Source organism: Prionailurus bengalensis, chromosome D1 (assembly GCF_016509475.1).
Source record: "Prionailurus bengalensis isolate Pbe53 chromosome D1, Fcat_Pben_1.1_paternal_pri, whole genome shotgun sequence".
Taxonomy (NCBI): Eukaryota; Metazoa; Chordata; class Mammalia; order Carnivora; family Felidae; genus Prionailurus; species Prionailurus bengalensis.
Genome location: NC_057346.1, coordinates 65,764,030 through 65,791,398, shown reverse-complemented (window position 1 = coordinate 65,791,398; position 27,369 = coordinate 65,764,030). Strand labels below are relative to the sequence as shown.

The 27,369-nt window shown below is 38.1% G+C and overlaps 1 protein-coding gene and 1 pseudogene across 4 annotated transcripts in view; one reads left to right on the top strand and one right to left on the bottom strand.

The window, feature by feature from the left end:
- Nucleotides 1–27,369, top strand: part of STK33 (serine/threonine kinase 33) — a 169,731-nt gene that overhangs the window by 67,631 nt on the left and 74,731 nt on the right. The gene's annotated exons all lie outside the window — the stretch shown is intronic.
- On the bottom strand, nucleotides 1,068–1,513 carry LOC122483532 (annotated as a pseudogene).

Genomic DNA, 27,369 nt, shown 5'->3' with positions numbered 1-27,369 from the left:
CGATCACCACCCCTCCTTTGTCTCAGGCCTCTGTCCACTCCCTGCCTATTTCCAAGCTGTTCACCTGCCAGGCAGCACCTCCCTCCAGAGTTTTATCTCAGATGGGGCTGTGTTTCAAAATCCCACACTTTAGAGACCCCTGTGGCTTGGGCCCCCACTGACTATCTGGGGGAGGGTCTTGCTGAGCAATGGCCAGGTGCCAACTGGCCCCAGGAAATGTTCGTGCAATCATGGAGTGTCAGAGGTTTAGACATAATGGCAAATCACAACACAGGTGGCACCAGGTTTTGTGGTGTTCTGGTTTGTCCCAACAGCAAACAAAGCTTTTTTTCTGGGGTCTGCTGGGATTTTTGCCTGTGGGGAGGCTGTTTGTCATCTACCAAATGCACTCCAAGCAGGGGAACCACTTCTCCCTGTGTGGCACATGGACCTCTCAGACCACACTGCCTGCTCCTAAGAATTCGCCCTTTTTCCTTACTGGAGCACTGCCAGGCACTGAACTCTGAAACTTTAATCAAAGTCTTTAGATACTTGATAGTTCTTTCACTATCTGGATATGGCAAGACCAATGAGTTAAGCAGTAATTTAGCTATTCAGTGCAGATGAAACATGTATATGTGATATAATACTCCTTTTTCCTTTACCTCTCCAAAGCATTTAGAGCAGATTTTGTCCATGTTTTGATGATGGTTACCAATGCCATACAGTATTGGGGAAATTATAAGACAGACATAAGGCAAAATTGGGGACTGGGGAGCACTTGGGCACCTTGAAAATCTGAGCAGAGGCAGAGGCAGGCACGTTGGACAATAAGCAGATTTAGTGACGGGACACTGGAAGATTCCCTGGGGTTGGTTGCTCATTCCAGAGGAGGAGAGCCAACAAGGGCAAGAGAAACAATAGTATCTAAGCAACAAACCAGATAACTTTCAAGTTTATGTCTAAGTGTTGCTGTTAGTTGGTGTATCAAATATTTTAGTAGTTTGTCTTCCACTCAGACTGGGTAAATAGGAGTAAGAAGGAAATCAACTATGACCAATTCTTTTCTTTTTTTGTGTGTAGTTTTATGGTTTTATTAATACAAATATCATGTGCACATAAGCCATCTATTCATTTCCTTCATTGTGAAGCCTGGCATTAGGATTGGTGACTCTGATGGCCAGCTGGGTTGCTCTTTCCCACAACAGCTTTGCAATTCTTGGAGGAGACATTGTGAGTAACCTCTGCACAGTAAGATTAGTTGCACATCAGCAGCACTTCAGGCTCCTTGATGTTGTGGACTAGGAACTTCTGGAAGCCACTGGGAAGCATGTGCTTTGTTTTCTTATTGCTCCCATAACCAATGTTGGGTATCAAAATCTGGCCCTTGAATCTTTGGTACACCCTATTGTCTATACCTCTGGGTTTCTACCAGTTGCACTTAATTTTGACATATCATTCTGATTGGTTTTGGATGAACTTCTTGGTCCTCTTTTAACAATTTTGGGCTTCGCAGAGGTCTGAAGGCAGTCATGATGCTGAATAGGAGATGGCTATCACCTCTGCAGGAAGTTCTAAGGAAAAGAACTATGACCAGTTCTTAGTTCCTATAGTTTGAATTTTCATTTATGTCTATAGTTGTATGTAGTGGTACCTGGATACCTAGTCAAAATTATTAACTTTTTCCTGTGTTCCCATGGTATCAACCTCTATTGAGCACTTAATTGTTCTTCCTTGTGTTAAAGTTACTTGATCACATATCTAGATTGGCATTTTTCAGTACCAACTTGGTCAAATTTGGGAACATGACCATTACTGGGTAGTGAAATCAATTTAGTGGAGTGGTGGTAGGGTGTTGTGACAAGAATATTTTTTAAATGGGAATAGAATAGATAAGAATAGCAAATACAGTATATTAGAAATACTAAGAATATTTTTATGAAATACATATTTCAGTATATATACATGTATACACAAATATTTATATATATGCCCATATATATGTACAAATACATTTATATATAGTAAATATAAATAAATATATATAATAAATGTATAAATGTATTTGTAATTGTGGATAAGGTAAAGCCCATTTGAGAAATACTTGACTACACTGAAAAATTCTTATAAAAAGAGTGTGATTGATCTTTGCATTCTTCAGTTAATTTTATATTATAAGTACTCTCTAAATGCTCCTGGAATGATTATGGTATTTGTCTCAGTAGTCACTCTGTTAACAAAATAAGACTTGTTTACCCAATCAGTTTCTGATTTGGCTTATGTGGATGTAGAGATTTTTTATCAGTGGTGCCTTTAAGTCTATCTACCACCCATTATTTAGTCTTCTTTAGTTAGATGGATTTGACAAGGGTATACACTATCTTTCCTCCTTTACCTTTACCTTTACCACAAGTTTCATCAAAGAATCTTTGCTGGGGCATAATGTGAGGAGTGTGGTCATGATTTAGATTCATTTCCCCTTCCATTATCCCACAACACATACTGAGTGCTTACAGTTTATTACTAATACTGGCCTCAGGCTAGTCACTTCATTTTTGAAGGATAGTTTTTACTGGATTTAGAAACATTGGTTGACAGGTTTTTTTTTTTCTTTTAGAACTTTGAATGTGTCATCTCTCTTCCTTCTGATTTCATGATTTCTGATGATAATTCAGCTGTTAATTGTACTGAACATTCCTTGAATGTAATAAATCACTCCTCCTCTGTTACTGCTTTTAGATTCTCCTTGTCTTTTTCTTTTGATAGTTTGATTAATATGTGTTCAGGTGTGGATCTTTTTGAAGTTATCCTACTTAGAAATTTTTGAGCTTGTTGGATATGGTGATTAATGTTTTTTATTAAATTTGAATCAAATTGGGGCGCCTGGGTGGTGCAGTCGGTTAAGCGTCCAACTTCAGCCAGGTCACGATCTCACGGTCCGTGAGTTCGAGCCCCGCGTCAGGCTCTGGGCTGATGGCTCGGAGCCTGGAGCCTGTTTCTGATTCTGTGTCTCCCTCTCTCTCTGCCCCTCCGCCGTTCATGCTCTGTCTCTCTCTGTCCCAAAAATAAATAAAAAACGTTAAAAAAAAAAAAAAACTTGACGTTTAAAAAAAATTTGAATCAAATTATCAAATTTGGAAGTTCTGGGCCATTATTTCTTCAAATATTCTTTTTGCCCCTTTTTATATCTCCTCTTTTTCTGAGACTCCCATTATTCATATATTGGTACTTTTGATGGTGTCTTCACAGATATAAAGGCTATGTTAATTTTTCTTCATTCTTTTTGTTTATTTTGTTCCTCAAACTAGATAATCTCTGTTAATTTATCTTCATTTCACTGTTTCTTTCTTCTGTCTGCTCATATCTGCTATTGAGCATCTATAATGAAATATTCATTTTAATTATTATACTTTTCAACTTCAGAATTGTATTTAAACAAATAGTTTATGCATATTTATAGATAATTTCTGTTTGGTGTGATATCCTCAAACTTTAGTTCCTTAGGCATGGTTTCCTTCATTTCTTAGAACATATTTAAAATTGCTTATATAAAGTCTTTATCCAACATTCTGACCTCAAGGTCAGCCAGAGATGAATGCTTAGGAGCTTCTCAAATCTTTCCTGTGGATGGATGGTGCAGCCCTATGTGTATGTGTGGCCTCCTAGGTGTCCAAGAATATGTTGGAGCTTTTCAAGGCACCTATGGACATCGTAATTTTCAGCTTTGTCTCTTAAGCTTTTTGGTTAGATTTTTGGCTACTATTGCGCTAAGTATTAACCAATGCTTCAGGCAGCTATGAAGTTATAAACTTGATTGTAATTGTTTTCAGAAAATGCCCCCTGGAAGAAGATGCTGTACAAGTTGAGCCCTGATTCAGGTCAAGTACAGACTAACTTCTAAGTGGGTCTCCCAGAGAACTATCACAAAGGTCAAGAAATGAGTATTCTTTGGGGATGAGAATTGAAAAGAACTCTAGCCACATCCTATCCACTCCCTTCCACTGCTCTCCCCAGCAACTACTAGGCTTTTTTTTTTTTTTTGATGGCTATTGCAAAAATAGTGTGGGAGATGGGACTAAGGGAAGTGAAAATGTGACAAAGCTTCCTGTTCTTGCTGATAGACAACTATTTGAAAAAAAAAAAAAAAGTGCTTCCTGGGCACCTGGGTGGCTCAGTCAGTTAAGCATCTGATTCTTGATTCTGGCTCAGGTCATGCTCTCACAGTTAATTAAATCAAGCCCTATGTCAGGCTCACACTGGGTATGGAGCCTACTTCAGATTCTGTGTCTCCTTCTTCTATACCTCCCCTGCTCTCTCTGTCTCTCAAAAAAAAAAATCCTTCCTGTGTCACTGCAAGCCTTTGGTTAATTTCCATCTCTCTGAAAAGGTTTATTCTAATAATTTTTGTCAGCTTTTTCATTGCCTTTATGCAAGAACAATTTTGGAAGTCCCTAATCTGTCATTTTTGCCAACAATACCCCATAGCTTACTTTTTAAATATAATTTTTCAGTCCTCATCTCTCTTGAAATTTTGAGCCATTTGGCTTTTGACATACCTTTCCATCATTAAATATCCTCCTTCCTGCCTCTATGGACAATCCTTTCCATTGATCAGTGGACTCTTTTCCTCAGATTATCCTTTAGGAGTTGATATTCCTGAAAGTCCCGTCATTGGCTCTCTCTTTTAAAAATTTTAATTCCAGGGGCGCCTGGGTGGCGCAGTCGGTTAAGCGTCCGACTTCAGCCAGGTCACGATCTCGCGGTCCGTGAGTTCGAGCCCCGCATCGGGCTCTGGGCTAATGGCTCAGAGCCTGGAGCCTGTTTCCGATTCTGTGTCTCCCTCTCTCTCTGCCCCTCCCCTGTTCATGCTCTGTCTCTCTCTGTCCCAAAAATAAATAAAAAACGTTGAAAAAAAATTAAAAAAAATTTTTAATTCCAGCATAATTAACATACAGTGTTATATTAGCTTCAGGTGTACAACATAGTGATTCAGCAGCTCCGTATTACTCAGTGCTCATCAAGATAAGCGTACTCTTAATCCTCTTCACTTATTTCACCTCCCACCTACATCCCCTCTGTTTGTTCTCTTTAGTTAGGAGTCTGTCTTCTTTCCCCTCTGTTTGTATGTTTTGTTTCTTAAATTCCACATATGAGTGAAATCATATGGTATTTGTCTTTCTCTGACTGGCTTATTTTGCTTAGCATCATACTCTTCAGATCTGTCTATGTTGTTACAGATGGTAAGATTTCATACTTTTTAATGGCTAAGTAATATTACATCATATATATATACACACACACACACACACACACACACATATATATACCATATCTTTTCTTTTAAGTTTTTATTTAAATTTTAATTAGTTAACATAGTGTAATACTCATTTTGGTTATACAGCATAGTGATTCAACACTTCCACACATCCCTTGATGCTCAGCACAAGTGCACTGCTTAATTCACATCACCTATTTAACCCATCCCACACCCACATCCCTTCTGGTAACCCATCAGTTTGTTCTCCATAGTTAAGAGTCTGTTTCTTGGTTTGCCTCTGTCTCTTTTTTCCCCCTTTGCTCATTTATTTTGTTTCTTAGATTTTATTTATTTATTTATTTATTTATTTATTTATTTATTTATTTAAAAAAATTTATTTGTAAGTAATCTCTGCACCCAACATGGGGCTTGAATTCACAACCCCAAGATCAACAGTTGCGTGATCTACTGACTGAGCCAGCCAACCACCCTTGTTTTGTTTCTTAAGCCACATATGAGTGAAATCATATGGTATTTGTCTTTCTCTGATTTATTTTGCATAGCATAATGCTTTCTAGCTCCTTCCATGTTGTTGCAAATGGAAAGATTTTATTCTTTTTTGTCACTGAGTTATATTCATATATATTTGAATATATAAGCTTTTTAAACTTTTGTCCAGTTTCTATAAGCCTTTTTAAATTAAAATTTTTTTAATGTTTATTTTATTTTTGAGAGAAAAAGAGAGAGCGAGAGAGGGTGCTAGTGGGGGAGGGAAGAGAGAGGAAATACAGAGTCTGAAGCAGGCTCCAGGCTCCAAGCTGTCAGCACAGAGCCCGATGTGGGGCTTGAACCCACGAACCGTGAAATCATGACCTGAGCCAAAGTCAGATGCTTAACTGACTAAACCACCTGGGCACCCCAGTAAGCCTTTTATAAAAATGTTTATTTATTTTTGAGAGAGAGGGAAAGAGCAAGAGAGAGAGGCAGAGAGAGAGAGAAGAAGTGGGGGGAGGGGCAGAGAGAGAGGAGGACAGAGGATCCAAAGCAGGCTCTGTGCTGACAGCAGAGTACCTGATGTGGCTCAAACTCACAATCCATGAGATCATGACCTGAGCTGAAGTCAGGCATTTAACCAATGGAGCCACCCAGGTGCCCCTACTGCGTCTTCTTTTTCTAGTAGTGCATTGGATCATAGGGTAGTTCTATTTTTGACTTTTTAAGGAATCTCCATACTGTTTTCCAGAGTGGCTACACTAGTTTGCATTCCCACCAGCAGTGTAAGAGGGTCCCCTTTTCTCCATATCCTTGCCAACCCCTGTTGTTTCTTGTGTTGCTGATTTTAGCCATTCTGATTGGTGTGAGGTGATAGTTCATTGTAGTTTTTATTTGTATTTTCCTGATGATAAGTAATGTTGAGCATCTTTTCATGTGTCTGTTGGCCATCTGGATGTTTTTGGGAAAATGTCTATTCATGTCTTCTTGCATTTTTAATTGGATTATTTGGTATTTGGGTGTTGAGTATTACAAGTTCTTTATATATTTTGCATACTAACCCTTTATTGGATATGTCATTTGTAATATCAGTAGGTTGCCTTTAATTTTGTTGATTGTTTCCTTTGCTGTGCAGAAGCTTTTTGATGTAGTCCCAATAGTTTATTTTTGCCTTTGTTTTCCTTACCTTAGGAGATGTATCTAGAAAGGTGTTGTTATGGCCAGTGTCAGAGAAATTACTGTCTCTGTTCTCTTCTAGGATTTTTATGGCTTCAAGTCTCACATTTAGGTCTTCAATCTATCTTGATTGTATTTTTGTGTATGGTGTAAAAAACTGGTCCATTTTCATTCTTTTGCATGTAGCTGTCCGGTTTTCCCAAAACCATTAGTTGAAGATACTGCCTTTTTCTCATTGCATATTCTTGCCTACTTTGTGGAAGATTAATTTACCATATAATTGTGGGTTTATTTTTGGGCTTTCTATTCTGTTCCATTGATCTATGTGTCTATTTTGTGCCAGCACCATATTGTTTTTATTACTATAGCTTTGCAATATAACTTGAAGTCTGGAATTATGATACCTCCAGTTTTGTTTTTCTCAATTTCTCTTTCTTCTGCTTCATTATTGATATACAGAAATGTGGGGCACCAGGGTGACTCAGTTAAGCGTATGATTTTTGCTCAGGTCATGATCTCATGGTTCATGAGTTTGTGCCCCACATCAGGCTTGCTACTGTCAGTGGGGAGCCTGCCTCAGATCCTCTGTCCCCCTCTCTCTCTAACCCTCCCCCCGCTGGTACTCTCTCTCTCAAAAATAAATAAACATCAGAAATTCAATGGATTTCTGTACATGGATTTTGTATTCTTTGATCTTATTGAGTTCATTTATCAGTTGTAGTAGTTTTTTTGGTCAACTCTTTAGGGTTTTCTATATATAGTATCATGTCATCTGCAAATAGTGAAAGTTTTATTGCCTCCTTACCAGTTTGGATGCCTTTTATTTCTTTTTGTTGTCTGATTGCAGTGGCTAGAACTTCCAGTACTCTGTTGAATGGAAGTGGTGAGAATGGATATTCTTGTCTTGTTCCTGATGTTAGGGGGAAAACTCTCATTGAGTATGATGTTAGCTGTGGGTTTTTCATGTAAGGCCTTTATTATATTGAGGTATGACCCTGCAAACCTACTTTGTTGAGGGTATTTATCATGAATGGATGTTGTACTTTGTCGGATGCTTTTTGTGCATCTGTTGAAATGATCATATGGTTTTTATCCTTTCTCTTATAGTTGTGATATATTACGTTGACTGATTTGTAAATATTGAACCACCCTTGCATCCTGGGAATAAATCCCACTTGATCATGGTGGTTGATTTTTTTAATGTATTATTGGATTCAGTTTGCTAATACTTTATTGAGGATTTTTGCATCTATGTTCATCAGAGATTTAGTGGTGTCTTTATCTGGTTTTGTTATCAAGGTAATGCTGGCATTATAGAATGCATTTTCACGTTTTCCTTCCTGTTCTATTTTTCAGAAAAGTTGGAGAAGCCTAGGTATTAACTCTTCTTCCTGTGAAAACTGTCAGGTCCTGGACTTTTGTTTGTTGGATGTTTTTGAATTACTGATTTAATTTCATTGCTGGTTATCAGTCTGTTCAAATTTTCTATTTCTTCCAGCTCAAGTTTTGATACGTTATGTATTGCTAGGAATTTACCCATTTCTTTTAAGTTGTCTTATATGTTGGCATATAATTAAAAAAATTTTTTTAATGTTTTTTTAAATTTATTTTTGAGACAGAAAGAGACAGAACATGAGCAGGGGAGAGGCAGAGAGAAAAGGAGACACAGAATCTGAAGCAGGCTCCAGGCTCTGAGATTTCAGCACAGAGCCTGACGTGGGGCTCAAACTCATGAACCGTGAGATCATGACCTGAGCCAAAGTCCGTTGCTTAACCGACTGAGCCACCCTGGCGTATAATTTTTTATAATACGCCCTTACAGTCTTTTGTGTTTCTGTGATGTTGGTTGTTACTTCTCCTCTTTCATATCTGATTTTATTTGAGTTCTCTCTCTCTCTCTCTCTCTCTCTTTAAGTTTATTTATTTATTTTGAGAGGGAGAGCAAGAGAGAGTGGGGGAGGGGCAGAGAGCCAGGGAGAGAGAATCCCAAGCAGGCTTCATGCTGTCAACCCAGTCTGATGTGGGGCTCAAACTCACAAACTGTGAGATCATGACCTGAGCCAATCAAGATCAGATGCTTAACTGACAGAGCCACCCAGGTGCCACCCCCCACTTTTTTTTTTAAGTGTATTTACCTCTCTTTTTAAAGAATTTGGCTAGAGGTTGTTGATCTTTTGAAAGAACCAGCTCCTGGTTTCATTGTTCTGTTTATTGTTTTTTAGTTTCTATATCATTTATTTCTGCTCTAATATTTATTATTTTCTTCCTTATGCTGGTTTTGGGTTTTGTTTGTTTTTTTCTAGCTCCTTTAGGTGTAAGTTTAGGTTGTTTATGTGAGATTTTTCTTTCTTCTTGAGGTATGCCTGTATTGTTGTAAACCTCCCTCTTAGAACTGATTTTGTTGCATCCCCAAATTTTGAACCATTGTGTTTTCATTTTCATTTGTCTCCATGTAATTTTTAATTTCTTTGTTTTCATGGTTGACCCATTGATTATTTAGTAGCATGTTATTTAAAATCCATGTATTTGTGCTCTTTCCAGATTTTTTCTTGTGGTTGATTTCTAGTTTCATAGTGTTATGGTCAGAAAAGATACATGGTATGACTTAGATCTTTCTGAATTTGTTGAGACTTGTTTTGTGGCATAATAGGTGATCTATTCTGAAGAATTTTCCATGTGTACTTGAAAAGAATGTGTATTCTGCTGATTTAGGATGGAATGTTCTGAATATGTTTGTTAAATTCATTAAAGCCACTGTTTCCTTGTTGATTTTCTGTTTGGAAGATCTGTTCATTGATGTAAGTGGGATGTCAAAGTCCCCTACTATTATTATATTACTATTGATTAGTTCCTTTATATTTGTTATTAACTATTTTATGTATTTGGGTGTGCCTTCTTTGTTCCTTGTTACAGTCTTTGTTTTAAAGTCTGTTTTGTTCGATATAAGTATTTCTACCCTGGCTTTCTTTTGACAGCTATTTGCATGATAAATGTTTCTCCATCCCCTCACTTTCAATCTATAGGTGTCTTTAGGTCTGAAATGAGTCTCTTGTAGATAGCAATATATAGGTCTTGTCTTTTTTTATTTAAAAAAATTTTTTTTTTTCAACGTTTATTTATTTTTGGGACAGAGAGAGACAGAGCATGAACGGGGGAGGGGCAGAGAGAGAGGGAGACACAGAATAGGAAACAGGCTCCAGGCTCTGAGCCATCAGCCCAGAGACCGATGCGGGGCTCGAACTCACGGACCGCGAGATCGTGACCTGGCTGAAGTCGGACGCTTAACCGACTGCGCCACCCAGGCGCCCCTAGGTCTTGTCTTTTAATCCATTTTGTCACCTTACGTTTTTTGATTGGAACATTTAGACCATTTACATTTAAAGTAATTATTGATAGATATGTATTTCTAGCCATTTTGTTACTTGTTTTGTGGTTGTTTTTGTAGTTCTCTTATCTTGTTCTCTTCTCTCACGGTTTGCAGGCTTTCTTTAATGATATACTTGGATTTCTTTCTCTATTTTTTACATACCTATTATTGTTTTTTGATTTGTGGTTACCATTAGTTTGTAATATAACACCTTCTGCATATAGGAGTCTATATTAAGTTGATGGTTGCTTAAGTTTGAATGCCTTCTTACTTCTCTCCCCCCATGTTTTAGGTGCGTGGTGTCATACTTCACATCCTTTTATTTTGTGAGTTCCTTGATTGATTTCTACAGATATACTTATTTTTACTGCTTTTGTGCTTCCTGCTTTTCTTACTCTTATTTATGGTCTTTCCTTCCCGCTCAGAGAATCCCCTTTAATATTTCTTGTAGTTCTTTTAGTTTTTGTTTTTCTGGGAAACTCTTTATATCTCCTTCTGTTCTGAAGGATAGCCTTGCTGGATAGAGTATCTTGCCTGCAGATTTTTTTCCTTTCAGCACTTTGAATATATCATGCCACTCCCTTCTGGCTTGCAACATTTTTTTTTAAATTAATTTATTTATTTTTGAGACAGAGAGAGACAGAACATGAACGGGGGAGGGGCAGAGAGAGAGGGAGACACAGAATCGGAAGCGGGCTCCAGCCTCTGAGCCATCAGCCCAGAGCCCGACGTGGGGCTCGAACTCACAGACCGCGAGATCGTGACCTGAGCTGAAGTCGGATGCCCAACTGACTGAGCCACCCAGGCGCCCCTGGCTTGCAACATTTCTGCTGAAAAAAAATCTGATAGCCTTATGGGGTTTCCCTTGTATATAACTGTCTTTTCTCTTGATGCTTTAAAAATTTTTTCTTTATCAGTACTTTTTTCCATTTTAATCGCTATGTGTCTTGGTGTGGACCTCCTTGAGTTGATTTGGGCAAGGGGCTTATCTTTGTGCTTTCTGGTTCTAGATATCTGTTTCTTTCCCCAGATGAGGGAAGTTTTCATCTATTATGTCTTCACATGAATTTTCTGCCCCCTTTTGTCTCTCCTCTTCTGGGATCCCTATAATACAAATGTTATTAGGCTTGATCGAATCACTGAGTTTCCTAAGTCTATTCTCATTTTGCATGATTTTTTTTCCTCCTATCTGCTCAGCTTGATTACTTTCTATTACTCTGTCCTTCAGGTCACTAATTCATTCTTCTGCTTTAACTTGCTGTTTATTCCATCTAATGTATTTTTTATTTCATTTGTTGTGTTCTTCATTTCTGATTACTTCATTTTTATCTCTTTGTTAAGGGTCTCACTGATGTCGTCCACTCTTTTCTCAAGTTCAGTGAGTGTCTTTATGATCATCACTTAAAATTCTCTATCAGGTATATTACTTACATCTGTTTTGCTTAGGTCTTTTACTGTGGCTATGTCCTGTTCTTTCATTTGGGACATATTCCTCTGTCTCCTCATTTTGTCTTACTCTGTGTCTGTTTCTCCATGTTAGGAAAGTCATCTATGTTTTCTGTTCTTGAAAGCAGTGGCTATATGAAGAAGAGGTCCTACAGTGCCCTTCAGTGCAGTGTCCCCTGTCCACCAGAATCTGGTACTTAAGGAATATTTTCTATGTGTGTTTTGTGCACCCTGCTGTTGTGTCCTGGCCACTTTCCTTCAGTCCAGTCATCTGTGGTGGCTCTGTTTGCCTGTTTTGGGCAGTATTTGGTCCTCAGCTGAGGTGGGGTGTGCAGTTTTAACAAGGTTTGTCTTGATCTTCTGTGGGACCACTCTCTTCACTGGGGCTGAGGTCCCCTAAGTGCACAAGTCAGGAGATGTGGTGTTGGCAAGTTTTGTGGTAGTATTATCAGGGAGGGTGTGCACAGAACCTGGACTGAAGCAAGAGTGACTGGAAAGGGTGGATCTTGGTATAAGCAAATTAGGTCATGAATGTCATGCTGCACTGGTTCCTGCAAATGATCACGTGTTTGTACTAGCGGGTGGGGGGGGGAATTGGCACCTTCTGCTTTGTTCCTAGAGGGGTCTCCCTGTGAACCTGCCCTTCCAAGACATGCTCTGAGATGAGTAAATAACTTTCCCTCATGAATGCCTCAGGCAGTTTTCAAACTGCAGCTTCAATGTTATGTCTCCATAGGCTATTTGTTGTGTTGTCTCTTTAAGGGTGGAGACTCAGCTTCCTATCACCCTTTGAGCTCTCTCAGAACCAAACCTGCTGATTTATTTTTAAAATTCCAGGCCATAAGTCCTGTTGGTTGTACAAATTCCTAAAATTTGGGCCCTGTTGCTTTCAAAGCCAAATGGTATGAGGATTCAAGGATTCCTCTTCCTTGTCTGGGCTCCAGTTTGGGACAGTTTGTTTCTCTCCTTTCTTCACACCCATGGCTCCCTGCCTCCTGTAGGCAGCCATAGTCTTGTGTTAGCTCCCCACCATGTCTCCACCCTTCTTAACCTCTGTGATATGGCCTTTTCTGTACCTTTAGTTGTTGAGTTTGTTCTGACAGTCTTTGGGCCATTTTCTGGGTTATTTACACTGATGTGTGTGTTTTCTAGTTGTATCTGGGGAACAAGATGAGCTTAGAGTCCTCTTTTTCTGCCATTCTACCATCTTCCCAGTGTTTTCTGTCCTCAGGTCTCTTATGTTTTCATTCCATACATCCTTCTTGGGTGATTTCACCTACACCAATAATTTCAGTTGCCTCTGCTATGATGTAAGTCTTAAATCCAACTTTCTAACCTAGATTTATTTCTCTTTATCTCTGGACTTACATATCCACAACCCTCTTAGGCATCTCCCTTTTAGTGCCCTAAAGGCAAAACTAACTTAGTGTATCCCAAACTGAACTGATTATCTTACTTCAAACCTATTCTTCCTCCTCCCCTTACTCTCTCAGTAATTTGGCCGTCATCCACCTCAGTACTCAAGGTATTCTTGACTTTTCTCTTTCTCTCACCATGGTCATAGCCAATCATTTACCAAGTTTTATTACTCTATTTCCTATGTATTTCCAGAATCTGACTATTTTCCCCATCTCTGATGCTGCTTTTCTGATTAAGGCCACATTTATGTCTTTGCTTGGACTATTCTAATACTCTCTTGTCTTTCCATCTCCAGTCTTGTCTCACTTTTTATACATTTTCTGTACTGAAAGAAGAATATGTGCTTCTACAAAGCACATTTCCTTTTGTCATTCTTTCACCCTGTAAACAATAGGTAGGAATATAGATACCATCCCTGCATCTAGGGAACTTGGGTATAGTGAGGGATATAGACAAATAAGTGCCAAGTACAATTCAGAGCATGATACGGCAAGTATAGTGCGCTAAAGAGGTTGGCAGACACTCAACTGAATTCGATCCAAGATATCAACAAAATTTGAGAAGAGATGATATATAAGCTGAGATGGGCAGTAAGAGTAGGAATTATAATGATGAAGGGAAGAATGAAAAAGAGTGTTCCAGGCTGAGAGTGCATGAAGGAAGATGTAAAGAAGGCATGGGATTGTAGGAAATGAAAGAAGTTCTGTAGGTTGGAAAACTTCATGTTGAGGAAGTAGTATGAGGTAAGACTGAAGAGATAAACCAGGGCCACATCCCATAGTCTCCTGTATGTCCTGTTAAGGACTCTGTGCTATTGGGGACCAGTGAAGTGATTTTTATTGGGAAGAAACAATGATGCATATTAGAAAGAACACCCTGACTATAATGAGGGGAATGTTTTCATTGAGAGGGCTGACTTGGAATCAGTGTAACTGGTTAGGAAGCTCTTGCATTAATCCAAGTAAGAGATGATATTGATGCGAACATTTGGAATGGAGAAAATCAGATGGATTTGAGAATTGCTTTGGAAGTAAAATGGACTTGTCATTGTTGGACATGGATATTGAGGGAGAAGAAAGAACTAAGGAAAATTCTGTATTATTCAGTTAATTAAGGTATCTATTTCAATAGTTATCTATTTAGAATGTAAAACTGTTTTGTATTTATGTAAGTATGTATGCACATTAGTGACAAGAAAGTGTATGGTGTTTGTAGATTTTTTTCAAATGATCTACATCTGATGTAGGTCTAAAGATCTAAACTCCCCTGAGTTGACTTTACTATATACTTGGTAAAAGCTAGCAAATGTAGGCCTAATGTCTGGGTCAATTTATTTCTTTCTGTGAGCCTAGCTTCTCATTTCCTATTGGGATTCATGATTAAAATCATCTCATCTCTTCTAGTCAACATTTTTTTCTATCCTAAGCATAAAACTATAATGGTCGATTCCATCAGCTATATGGAATGTTTCTGCTGTGGAATTTGCACTACAAAGCAATTAAAAACTTTTGTTTGTAGTGTAGGAGAAGATCTCACTAGGGTAAAAGGTTTTGCTGATTTTAGGTTCAGTTTTATTTAGTCACTTTTTATCAAATGAATGTACAGGACTAAATTTGCTATCTGATTAAAAAGCATACTGTGAAATATAGTGTTCTTTGAATTTGAAGATCTCTTTAAAAGTTTGTCATTTCATCAGTAAGACATGAAAAGAGAATCATTACTTATTTGTGCAGAAGAGGTTTGGAAACTCATATATTTGGACTTTCATATTCTTTTGCAAGGACTGTGCAAAAATAATGATCTTACAATCATTATTCCCTGAATTATTTCTAGTATTTGTTAAATTAATGTGTGGTTGTATATAGTATTGTTAAACAAAAGAGGCTTTATTTTTATTTCATGAAACAACAAAATTTTTCATATTATTCTTTAAATGTTATAGAGGGCATTTTAAATCTTTACCATAAATAATTCTTTTTAATTGAAAAGAAAAAATTTTTCTCCCCCAAAAAGAAATCCTCTCTGTTCTCAGTTGCTTTTAAAAATCTTGAAACTGTCAGTGAAATTGTGTAATCTAGTAATAACATGCCTAAGGCTTATTGCCTTTTCTTGGGTAACAGTATCAGCAAATGATGTGCTCTATCGATTTTAATCACATTGTTTTTACAGTTCCATTGCAAGATTTTGAAAACTCACCAAGTAAATAAATCTGTGGATGCAGACGCCTCCTTTCTCTGAAAATCTAACCATTTACATATTATTCCTTTTTGATCACTTGTTAAGATGTTGTATAAACTAATGATATTTTGAAGGAATATTTGGCCTTTGTTAGTCTAAAACATTTTGCTTGATATATCAGCATTATATACTTAAAAATATATATAGGAAGGTATTTGAGTCCCTGTAGCATTCAGAATTTAACATATAACAAGTTGCTTATGGGCTACTCTAGCAAGCCATTCCCTCAACAGTTCAGCTGCATACATCTAGAGCAAGCTCGCATAATTGTATTCTAAGTTAGCTATGAGTTAATTAGATGGCAATTTGTATCTTGAAACCCATGTAGAACAATATTTGGAACATTAGATTGAGAGGTTATTCCTGACTGATAAAATAATTTTCTGATGTTACTATCCATTAGATTTTGACAGAGTTTCATAATAATAACTTCCATTTATTAAGAGCTTACATTGTATCAGTACTTTACATACATCTTATCCTATCCTTATAACAATTCTGTCATGTAGGTAGATAAACATCATCTATGTATATACTTTGCCTATGAGGAATCTGAGACCAGATAGGTTAAGTCACTGGTGAGTAGTTTGGACTTTAGTCTTACAGTAAAGCTTGGGTTCTTTCTGATTACCAAGGGCAAACACATTTCATCTGAAATTTTCTGTACATGTAAAATGGAATCATTCGGAGAAGACTTGTGAGGTTTTAATGCTCATAAATTGTTTAGGAATCTGGGGTCTTTAGACCCTAAATGGTAGAATACTGGTATTCAATTTCTTGGGACTGATAAAGCTTTGTTTGTAATAGTGCTACATTTGGAGTAGGGATGTGTGTGTGTGTGTGTGTGTGTGTGTGTGTATAAAATAAATAACTTAATATTTTATGTGGAATTATAGTGGGAAGTTTTCTTTGAAATTTTTTTGTTATTTTGGAGCTAATTAGAACTATGCCATTTACATTGCAACATTTACTCTAGTGAATTTGTCACTAAGTTGTAATTTTTTCATATGGTAGTAGATTTTGATTATACTGGCTGGAGCCTATTCTTCATACTTTTGAGCTTTATAGTTTATGTTTTCAGCATCCACTGATGCTCTGTGTCCCCTCCACTGCCGAGCCTCCTATGCTTGCCGGAGGAGGTAGTGTTGGCATTTTGGTGGCCACTCTCTATTTGGCCACTCCAAATCTGTGGTTGGTTATTATCAGGGTTGGAAGTGCTCACCTAACATGATTCCACTGCAGCAGTGGTATCTTTTCTCTTTCTTTTTGGTTTTCTCAGAATGAGAACCTTGTGTCCCACCCTACCCCATCTGTCTTTTGTGCCTGGTGGAGCCACTATTATTCACTGAAAACACTCTTGTTTAACCTTGATCTTTTATGGAAGTGCTTCTCTCTTCTTGTCTTAACCAAACCTGGCTTGCTCACTCCTATTGTTCTTGCCTTCAAATGGAAATCACCTTTTTCTACTCCTCACCTTTTCTATGTTTTCTACTCCTCTGGAACCATAGGCTCTGGGCCCTTGCCTGTACTGGTGTCTCTGCCTGGAGAGCCTTTCCTTGACTTGTTCACCAACTGAACTCCAATTCATTCTTTGAGACTTAGTTTGACTATCACCTGTCCCATGAAACCCTTAGCAAGTCAGTAATAATGATTTTTAAAGCAGTAATATCTACCAGGCAAAGTACTAGACATTTTATAAGTGTTATCTAGTTAGTCCTCACAACAGTCATATAAAATAGTTAACTACCATTATTTCCACTTTACATATGGAGGAACTGAGCTAGTAAGTGTGGAAGTAGAGTTTGAATTCTGGTCTCTCTCATTCTAAAAATTTTTTGTTTCCTAGTAGATTATCTTATTTCCTTGATTGCTCCCCCTTTTGTATCACTTCTGTATTTTGTACGTACCTATTATTATCTTTATCATAATCATTATTAGGCCCATGTCTTGATAATGTCTCATCCCCAACACCCACGACTATCCTTGGTATATAACAAGTCTTAAAAAAATATTTGTTGGATATGTAAGTATACTGTTAGATGACTAGATTCTCAGTTGACCTGTTCTCCTATTTGGACCTCTGGTGCTCTTTGCTTATTGCCCTCTGGACACTCTTTTGGCCAGATTTACAGAACCCTGGCAATTAAGTGCCTTTTAGGTCTTATTTCCCCCAAATTTTCCTATCTTGCTGAAATTAACAGCCGTGACACATTGATTCCTGAGATATGACATTCTAAATGCTTTTATCTGGCTATGAATCTGGAGTTTATGTGCTACAGATAAGTGGCTTATCACTAGGAGTGAAGAAAACAGATTTCCAGAAAATAAGGAACCTTAATTGAGGTCACTTGGCTAGGGATCCTGAGAAGGTTAAGTTTCTAGTAGAAACTCTTTGAGTTTGACAATATGGTTCATTCCCCCAAATAAGTGCGTATGTGTTTATATCCTTTCAGACTCCTGAAAACCATACTATTGAGTAGAAAATACATATGAGGGTACAATAATAACCTGTTGTCTGATAGGGAATCTTTCAGAAGTGGGTGGAAATTTAGAAGATTGAGGTCAAGCCTGGTGTCAGGGCCTGGCTCTAGAAAGAGAGCTTCAAGATAGAGTGAGGATTTGGTTGTAGTGCATTTTTTTTTTTGGCCAGGAGACTTCCATAAGGATGTTCTGATTTTGTTTACATGACAGGCCACTGGCTCTCTTACACTACTTGACTACATTGGATTTTCTATTTGTAAGCTCTAAGACATTGTTTCCAGCAATTAGTAAATGACTTGCAATCAATAATCCTTATTTAAAGGAGACCTTCTACTGGACACAAGATGACAAAGTGAATAGAACATAGTTCCTGCCCTGGAGGGGGGCACGCAGTTATGAGAAGTAGTCTTTGTTGTTGTTTTCTGTCATTAAATTATTTCTGTAGATACTTAAAAATAAGGATCATGGAATCTGTTGTTGGTGTTTTGTTGTAGACTGTTTGGAGTTGCTGAGTTTGCAGAGATTTGGCCACAGGAGGAAAGGTGCCCGGATATATCTAAATTGTGCTTCCAGTATATGAACATGATCTTGAGAGTCAGAATGCCTTTTTTAATATGGTATGAAACATTGGGGTTGGAACATTATATCACACATTTTCTTAGCTAACTAAATAGTTTCATGGAAAGTTGCTGGCTTTGTAAAGTTCCTCTCTTTTAATACTTCTGGGAATGTTTGGCATACAGGAAAGGCACTCTGACCACACAATTTTATATTAATATATTTTATTAGTGCAAAATTATTAATCAGTACTTGATAAACAAAGCTAGCAAACCTTTCAACTTTACCATCAAATTCTTAATGTTATTGATCCATTGCTAATTGGATTAAGATTGCTGAATACATATTTACTTTTTTTTTTGAAGCTCTACTGTCTTAGAAAATTTCAATTATATAATACAATGTTATCACCTATAGTCATCATATTATACATTAGATTCTCAGAACTTATTCATCTTCTCACTGAAAGTTTGTATCCAATATGTAAGGTTATGGATGTGTTTATTAACTTGATGGGAGAATCCTTTCACAATGTATAGATATATCAAATTATCCCATTGTGTACTTTAATTATCTTATAATTTTATTTGTTATTTGTACCACAGTAGAGCTAGGAAAAAAAACATTCCTGAGTACAAAGAACACTATTTTTCCTTTAAACATCCTTGATAGAGCACAGCTGAGTGTTCATGCCACAATTCTCAGTGTTCTACTTCTCTTCTAGAATTTATTAGCAATGTTGTATTTTTTGGCTGCCTTAGCTACATTTGGGCCCATTTGCTTACTCTTCACCTGTTATTCTCTGATTTTGTGAGTGGGAATGAAGTGTTATTTCCTTTTTCTTACAGTACCTTTTCTTCTGTACTTAACTTAGCCTTTTCTTTTCTAGCCAGGGCCACTACTCCTTAGCACATCCAGCTTTCCAGCTCATCCCCTTCCTCTTCATTATCACCCTTCCCCCATGGTAAATTCTTACAATGCTGTTCTATTACAGGTGAAATTCAGATTGGCTGAGGTGAATTTGAGGGCTGTAACTAGTTTGGCCCGGTCTGTGGTAGGAAAACAGAAACCCCATTATAATCCTGAACCTCCATAATGGAGGTGAGGTTAACTACCACTTTGGTTCCTTTAAATGTCTGCTTCACCAAAGATAAATGAGAAGTAGGGGGACCCTGGGCTTCCCTTGTTCCCTCACACACAGCTGTATTGAAATCAGATCACTTGGAACACCCAGGAAATTGTTCTGTGGAGTGGCAGAAGGATCTCCAAGGTTGGAGGAAGAAAGTGTGGCAGGTGCACGGTGCGTGGAAGTGAATTGGGGGAGAGAAAAATGGAGGTACTGTGGAGGGGAGGGAACTCTTTCAATGGAGAGACAAAAGGGAGAGAAAGAGAAAGGGGATACTGAGTTCAGTATCGGGTTCACATAAGAGACAAATCTCCCTAGACCATGGACTGGGGAGCAAGAAGTACTGAGTGATGCAGGTTTTGTTTTTTCTTTTTTGGGTTTTTTTTTTGTGAACAATGTATGGAGCTAAAACTGGGAGGTTTGGAAGTGTGCAACTTTTCTCCAGAGCAGGGCAGTGGAGTGTACTCCTGGGGAGAAGGAGGGAACTGCCCCTGGAGTGCATAGCGTGGTGTAGGAATCTCCAGGGTGCATTGGAAGAGAACATTCCCCTTGCTGGAATACATTTGGAAGAGGGTATATTGCCTCTCCAAGGACAAAAGCCCCTGTAGGTGCCAGCAAGAGGCTTTTCATCAGCAGGAGACAGAGGCACACCCAGAGGGAATATAACATTTGCTGCTTTTAGTGGTATTACACCATAGATTCTGAGCGCTGCACAGGTGTGGTACTTTTTTCTGGGACAAAGGACATCAGCACAGTGTGGAGAGGCTCTGCTCTGAAGGAGGGGGATGGCTCCACATGGTACCTGGTCCTTTAAGACTTCCAGTTTCGAAGCCCAGCCTTGTGTCCCCCCCCCCAGAAATGCAGGAGAGTTGTGGTGCAGGGCAAGCTGACTGCCCTCACTGTTCTGTGAGGGTTACCTGAACAGTGAGGGGGTGTGAGATCTCCTTGAGATGGGAGATTGGGGTGGCACCATTTTCCCCAATACCAATACTGTGGGACTTCAGAGAGCAGCACAGTGGCCCCCAGTGAGGTGGGACCAGTTTATGCCAAATTCTGCACCCCACCCCTGGCTCCCCAGCGCCTGGCAACAGCTTATTTGCTGGGGCGAGACTGATTCTGGGCTGTCATAGAAGGCCTCTCCTCCAAAAGACCAGCACAGCCAGCAGCCCCATGCACCAATTCACTGAAAATCAAGTGCTTCAAAACAATACCCGCACTTCTGAGTGGAACCAGGACCAGACTTACTTTTTTTTCTTTCTTCATTTCTTTTGGAATTAGGCTCATAATTTCTTTTTGTTTGTTTGTTTTATTTCCTTCTCTCTCTCTCTCTCTCTCTCTCTCTCTCTCTCTTTTGGATCAGGCTTCAATTTTTCTTTCTTTTCTTTTTTCCTTTCTTTTTCTTTGGAATCAGCCTTATAGTTTTTTGATTCTCTGTTTTTTTTTCATTCCCTTTCCTTTTTTCTTTTGGGATCAGGCTTTTCCCCTCTTTTTTTTCCCAGACTTATTCTAGCAAACAAATCAAAGCACACCTAGTTAAAGATCCAAACACTTCCCACTGCAAGCAAGGAAGAACTCTGCAGAGGACTGACCAGGGGGAAAGAGTGACAAAAACACAACAGTGAGTGCACACAGCATGTACCAGAAGCACTTTCTGAAGTTTCAGGCCCTGGACAGTGTATGACCCCTTTTTAATATAGTAGTACTCTCAGGTGCAGGAAATATAACAAGCTTTTAAAACACGCAAAAGACAGAAACTTAGCCAAAATGACAAGACAGAGGAATTCTCCCCAAAATAAAGGTAAAGAAGAAATCACAGCAAGGGACTTGCTCAAAATAGAAAAAAGCAATATATCTAAACAGGAATTTAGAACAACACTCATACTAGCTTGAAAAAGCACAGGAGACACCAGAGAAACCCTTGCTGCAGATACCAAAGACCTAAAACCTAGTCATACTGAAATAAAAAATGATATAACTGAGATGCAAAACTGACTGGATAGAGTCACAATGAGGAACGAAGAAGCAGAGGAGAGAATAGGTGATATAGAAGATAAAATTATGGAAAATAATGAAGCTGAAAACAAGAGGGAAAGGAAACTATTAGATCACTAGGGGAGACTTAAGGAACTTAGTGATTCATAAAATGAAATAATATGCATATCATAGGAGTCTTAGAAGAAGAAGTGTGAGGAAAAAGGGGTAGAAGGTTTATTTGTACAAATTATAGCTGAGAACTTCCCTAATCTGGTGAAGGAAACAGATATTCAAGTTCAAGAGGCACAGAGAACTCCCCTCAAATCAATAAAAACAGGTCGACACCATGACATATCATAATGAAACTTGCAAACTACAAAGAGAATTCTGAAAGGAGTTAGGGACAAAAGGTCCTTAACCTACAAGGGTACACACATAAGGTTAGCAGCAGACCTGTCCACTGAAACTTGGCAGGGCAAAAGGGAGTGACAGGAAATACTCAGTGTGCTGAATGGGAAAAATATGTAGCCAAGAATTCTTTATCCAGCGAAGTTGTCATTCAGAATAGGAGAGGTAATGAGTTTTCCAGACAACAAAAACTAAAGGAGTTCATGACGACTAAACCAGCCCTGTAAGAAATTTTAAGGGGGGCTTTCTGAGTGGAGAGGAAAAAAAAAAGGCCAAAAGCAACAAAGACTCCAAAGGACCAGAAAATATCACCAGAAATACCAACTCTACAGGTAACACAATGGCCCTAAATTCATATCTTTTAATAATCACTCTGAATGTAAATGGACTAAATGCTCCAATCAAAAGATATAGGGTATCAGAATGGATTAAAAAACAAGATCATCTATATGCTGCCTACAAGAGACTCATTTTAGATCTAAAGACACCTGCAGATTGAAAGTGACAGAGAACCATCTATCATGCTAATGGATGTCAAAAGAAGACCAGAGTAGCCATACTTATATTAGACAAACTAGATTTTAAAACAAAGACTGTAACAAGAGATGAAAAGGAAATTATATCATAATTAAGGGATCTATCCATCAAGAAGATCTAATAATTGTGAATATTTATGCTTCCAATGTGGAAGCACCCAAATATATAAATCAATTAATAACAAACATGACAAAATTCATTGATAATAATACAATAATAGTAGGGGGCCTTTAATACCCCACTTACAACAATGGACAGATCATCTAAGCAGAAAATCAATAAGGAAACAATGGCTTTGAATGACACACTGGACCAGATGGACTTAACAGATATATTCAGAATATTTTACCCTAAAACAGCAGAATACATATTCTTCTTGAGTGCACATGGAACATTCTCCAGAATAGATCAAATACTTGGCCACAAATTAGCCCTCAACAGGTACAAAAAGACTGAGATCATATCATGCATATTTTCAGATCACAACACTATGAAACTTGAGGTCAACCACAAGAAAAAATTTGGAAAGTGCTCAAATACATGAAGGTTAAAGAACATCCTACTAAAGAATGAATGGGTTAACCAGAAAATTAAAGAAATAAAAAAATACATGGAAACCAATGAAAATGAAAACACAACAGTCCAAACCCTTCAGGGTGCAGCAAAGGCAGTCCTAAGAGGAAAGTATATTGCAATTCAGGCCTATCTCAAGAATCAAGAAAGGTCCCAAATATACACCCAAACCTTACACCTAAAGGAGCTAGAAAAGGAGCAGCAAATAAAACCTAAAGCAGCAGAAGGGAAATAATAAAGATTAGTGCAGAAATAAATGATGTAGGAACAAAAAGACTCAGTAGAACAGATAAATGAAACTAAGAATTTGAAAGAATTAATAAAATTGATAAACATAGCCAGACTTATCAAAAAGAAAAGAGATAAGACCCAAATAGATAAAAATCACGAAAGAGATCACAACAAACACCACAGAAATACAATTATAAGAGAATACTACGAAAATTTATATGCCAACAAACTGGGAAATCTGGAAGAAATGGACAAATTCCTAGAAACATATAAACTACCAAAACTGGAAAAGGAAGAAATAGAGAATTTGAACAGACCTGTAAGCAGCAAAGAAATTGAATCAGTAATCAAAAATCTCCCAACAAACAAGAGTCCTGGGCCAGATTGTGTCCCAGGGGAATTCTATCAGACATGTAAAGCAGAGTTAATACCTATTCTCAAACTGTTCCAAAAAATAGAAATGGGAGGAAAGCATTGAAACTCATTCTATGAAGCCAGCATTACCTTGATTCCAAAACCAGACAAACACCCCACTAAAAAGAATTACAGGCCAATGTCTCTGATGAACCTAGATTCAGAAATTCTCAATAAGATACTAGCAAATCGAATGCAACAGTACCTGAAAAGAATTATTCACCATGATCAAGTGGGATTCATTCCTGGGCTGCAGGGCTGGTTCAGGATTTGCAAATCAATCACCAGGATATACCACATTAATAAAAGAAAGGATGAGAACCATATGATCCTCTCAATAGATGCTGAAAAAGCATTTGGCAAAATACAGCATCCTTTCTTGATAAAAACCCTCAAGAAAGTAGGGAGGGGTGCCTGAGTGGCTCAATTGGTTGAACTTCCAACTTCAGCTCAGGTCATGATCTCACAGTTCGTGGGTTCGAGCCTCGCATTGGGCTCTGTACTGACAGCTCAGAGCATGGAGCCTGCTTCAGATTCTGTCTCTCTCTCTGCCCCTCCCCACTCCTGCTCTGTGTCTCTCTCTTTTTCTCAAAAAGTAAATAAACATTAAAAGAATAAAAAAATAAAAGCAAGTAGGGATAGAAGGAACATACCTCAAGATCATAACGGCCATATATTAAATAAAGACCCACTGCTAATATCCTCAATGGGGAAAAACTGAGAGCTTTCCCCCTAAGGTCAGGAACATAACAGGGATGTCTACTCTCACCACTGTAGTTCAACATAGTACTGGAAGTCCTAGCCTCAGTAGTCAGACAACAAAAAGAAATTAAAAGCATCCAAATAGTCAAGGAAGAAGTCAAACTTTCACTCTGCAGATGTCATGATACTTTGTGGGGAAAACCTGAAAGACTCCACCAAATACTGTTAGAACAGATCCATGAATTCAGCAATGTTGCAGGATGTAAAATCAATGTACAGAACCCAGTTACATTTCTATACACCGATAGTGAAGCAGAAGAAAGAGAAATCAAAGAATTTATCCCATGTACAGTTTCACCAAAAGCTGTAAGATACCTAGGAATAAACCTAACCAAAGAGGTAAAAGAGCTGTACGCTGAAAACTAGAGAAAGCTAATGAAAGAAATTGTAGAAGACACAAAGAAATGGAAAAACATTCCATGTTCGTGGATTGGAAGAACAAATATTGTTAAAATGTCTATACTACCAAAAGCAATCTACACATTCAATACAATCCTTATCCAAATAATACAAGAATTCTTCACAGAGCTACAACAAAGAATTCTAAAATTTGTATGGAACCAGAAAAGACCCCGAATATCTAAAGTAATGTTGGGGAAAAAACCCCACCAAAGCTGGAGGCATCATAATTCCAACTTCAAGCTGTATTACAAAGCTGTAATCATCAAAACAGTATGGTACTGGCACAAAAACAGACACATAGATCAATGGAACAGAATAGAGAACCCAGAAACAGACCCATAAACGTATGGCCAACTAATCTTTGACAAAGCAGGAAAGACTACCCAATGGAAAAAAGACAGTCTCTTCAGCAAATGGTGCTGAGAAAACTGGACAGCAACATGCAGAAGAATGAAACTAGACCACTTTCTTACACCGTACTGAAAAATAAAATTGGATGAAAAACTTAAGCGTAAGACAGGGAACCTAGAGGAGAAAACAGGCAACAATGTCTTTGGCCTCAGCCACAGCAACTTCTTACTTGACATGTCTCCTGGGGCAAGGGAAAGAAAAGCAAAAATGAACTGTTGGGACCTCATCAAGATAAAAAGCTGCACAGCGAAGAAAACAATCAACAAAACTAAAAGGCAAGTGATGGAATGGGAGAAGATATTTGCAGATGACGTATCAGATAAAAGAGTTAGTATCCAAAGTCTATGAAGAACTTATCATACTTAACACCCAGCAAACAAATAATCCAGTGAAGAAATGGGCAGAAGATACGAATAGACACTTTTCCGAACAAGACATCCCAATTCCAAAGAAGTCATCCCGATGACTAACAGACGCATGAAAAGATGCTCAACATCACTCATCATCAGGGAGATACAAATCCAAACCACAATGAGATACCACCTCACACCCGTCAGAATGGCTAACATTAACAACTCAGGCAACAACAGATGTTGGCAAGGATGCAGAGAAAGAAGAACACTTTTGCACTGCTGGTGGGATTGCAAACTGCTAGAGCCACTCTGGAAAACAGTGTGGAAGTTCCTCAAAAAATTAAAAATAGAACTACTCTACGACCCAGCAATTGTACTACTACATTTATCCAAAGGATACAAAAAAATGCTGATTTGAAGAGGTACATGCACCCCAATGCTTATAGCAGTGTATCAACAATAGGCAAATTATGGAAAGTGCCCAAATGTCCATTGACTGACGAATGGATAAAGAAGATGTGGTATATATATACAATGGAACATTACTCAGTGATCAAAAAGAATGAAATCTTGCCATTTGCAACAACATGGATGGACGTGGAGGGTATTATGCTAAGAAAAATAAGTCAGTCAGAGAAAGACAGATATCATATGATTTCACTCATGTGGAATTTGAAAAACACAATGTTGTTGGCAGGGTGTTGGGTGGGGTATGGGCTAAATGGGCGATGGTGTTAAGGTGGGCACTTGTTAGGATGAGCGCTGGGTGTTATATGTAAGTCAGGAATCACTAAATTCTACTCCTGAAACCATTATTACACTATATGTTACCTAACTTGGATTTAAATTTCAAAAAATAAATAAATGTCTGCTTCACCTCAGTTAATCATGAGGAGTGATTCATCTTTGTAGATTGTTAGGCCTAGAAGGAACCTCAAGACATCCTAGTCTGTACTTAGAGACCTATGGTTTCCTGCCAATTGACTTTCCATCCTCTGCTTGGACATTTCTAGTGACAGAGATAGTCTTTCCTTTTATCTTCGATAGTTGTAAATGTTTGGAAGCCCTTTATATTAGATTGGCTTGCACTCTTGTTTTGAATCACATAGAAGTCTAATTCCTTATGCCTAATCCTTTTCATATTTATGAAGAGATCCTTCACATTCTCTTTGAGATATCCCTCCTTCATATGACCTATCTCTTTACTTTGCTGACTCTTCCTATATACCTGCCTATTTTTCTGCCTAAGTGATTTGTGATTCTGGCTCTTTCCCAGAAAACGAACACTCAGAAATTTTCTTTTTGCATAAGGACAGGCCTGTGCTGGCAGAAAAGGTACCTGATTTCAGGTTGCTTATAACGTACAGGGAGAAGACACTGGACAGCAACAGGAAAGAAATCAGGGAGAGGTTTCTTAGTTTTCTCCAATCTCTTTAAGCCAAACTTTCTTAGTGAAATCTCTGTTTGAATCTTAAACTGCCTGTATGGGGACCACATTTAAGACTGTCCCTCCAGATTACAGCCCAATCAGTGGAGAATATTATGCAAATTAAAATAGGAAAAAAACGTAATAGCACATATCAGCTATTGAACATTCTAAACATATCTGTAATGACATAAATTTTAAACACAGTGTAAATTGTCTTTAAGACAACACACACTCATTTCCCTAATCATGCCCTTAATGAAAATAGTGAACAACTGCTGGTCTCCTTGAAAATATAACACTGTGATCTAGGAAGCTCATCTGGCCCCTCTTTCGGCT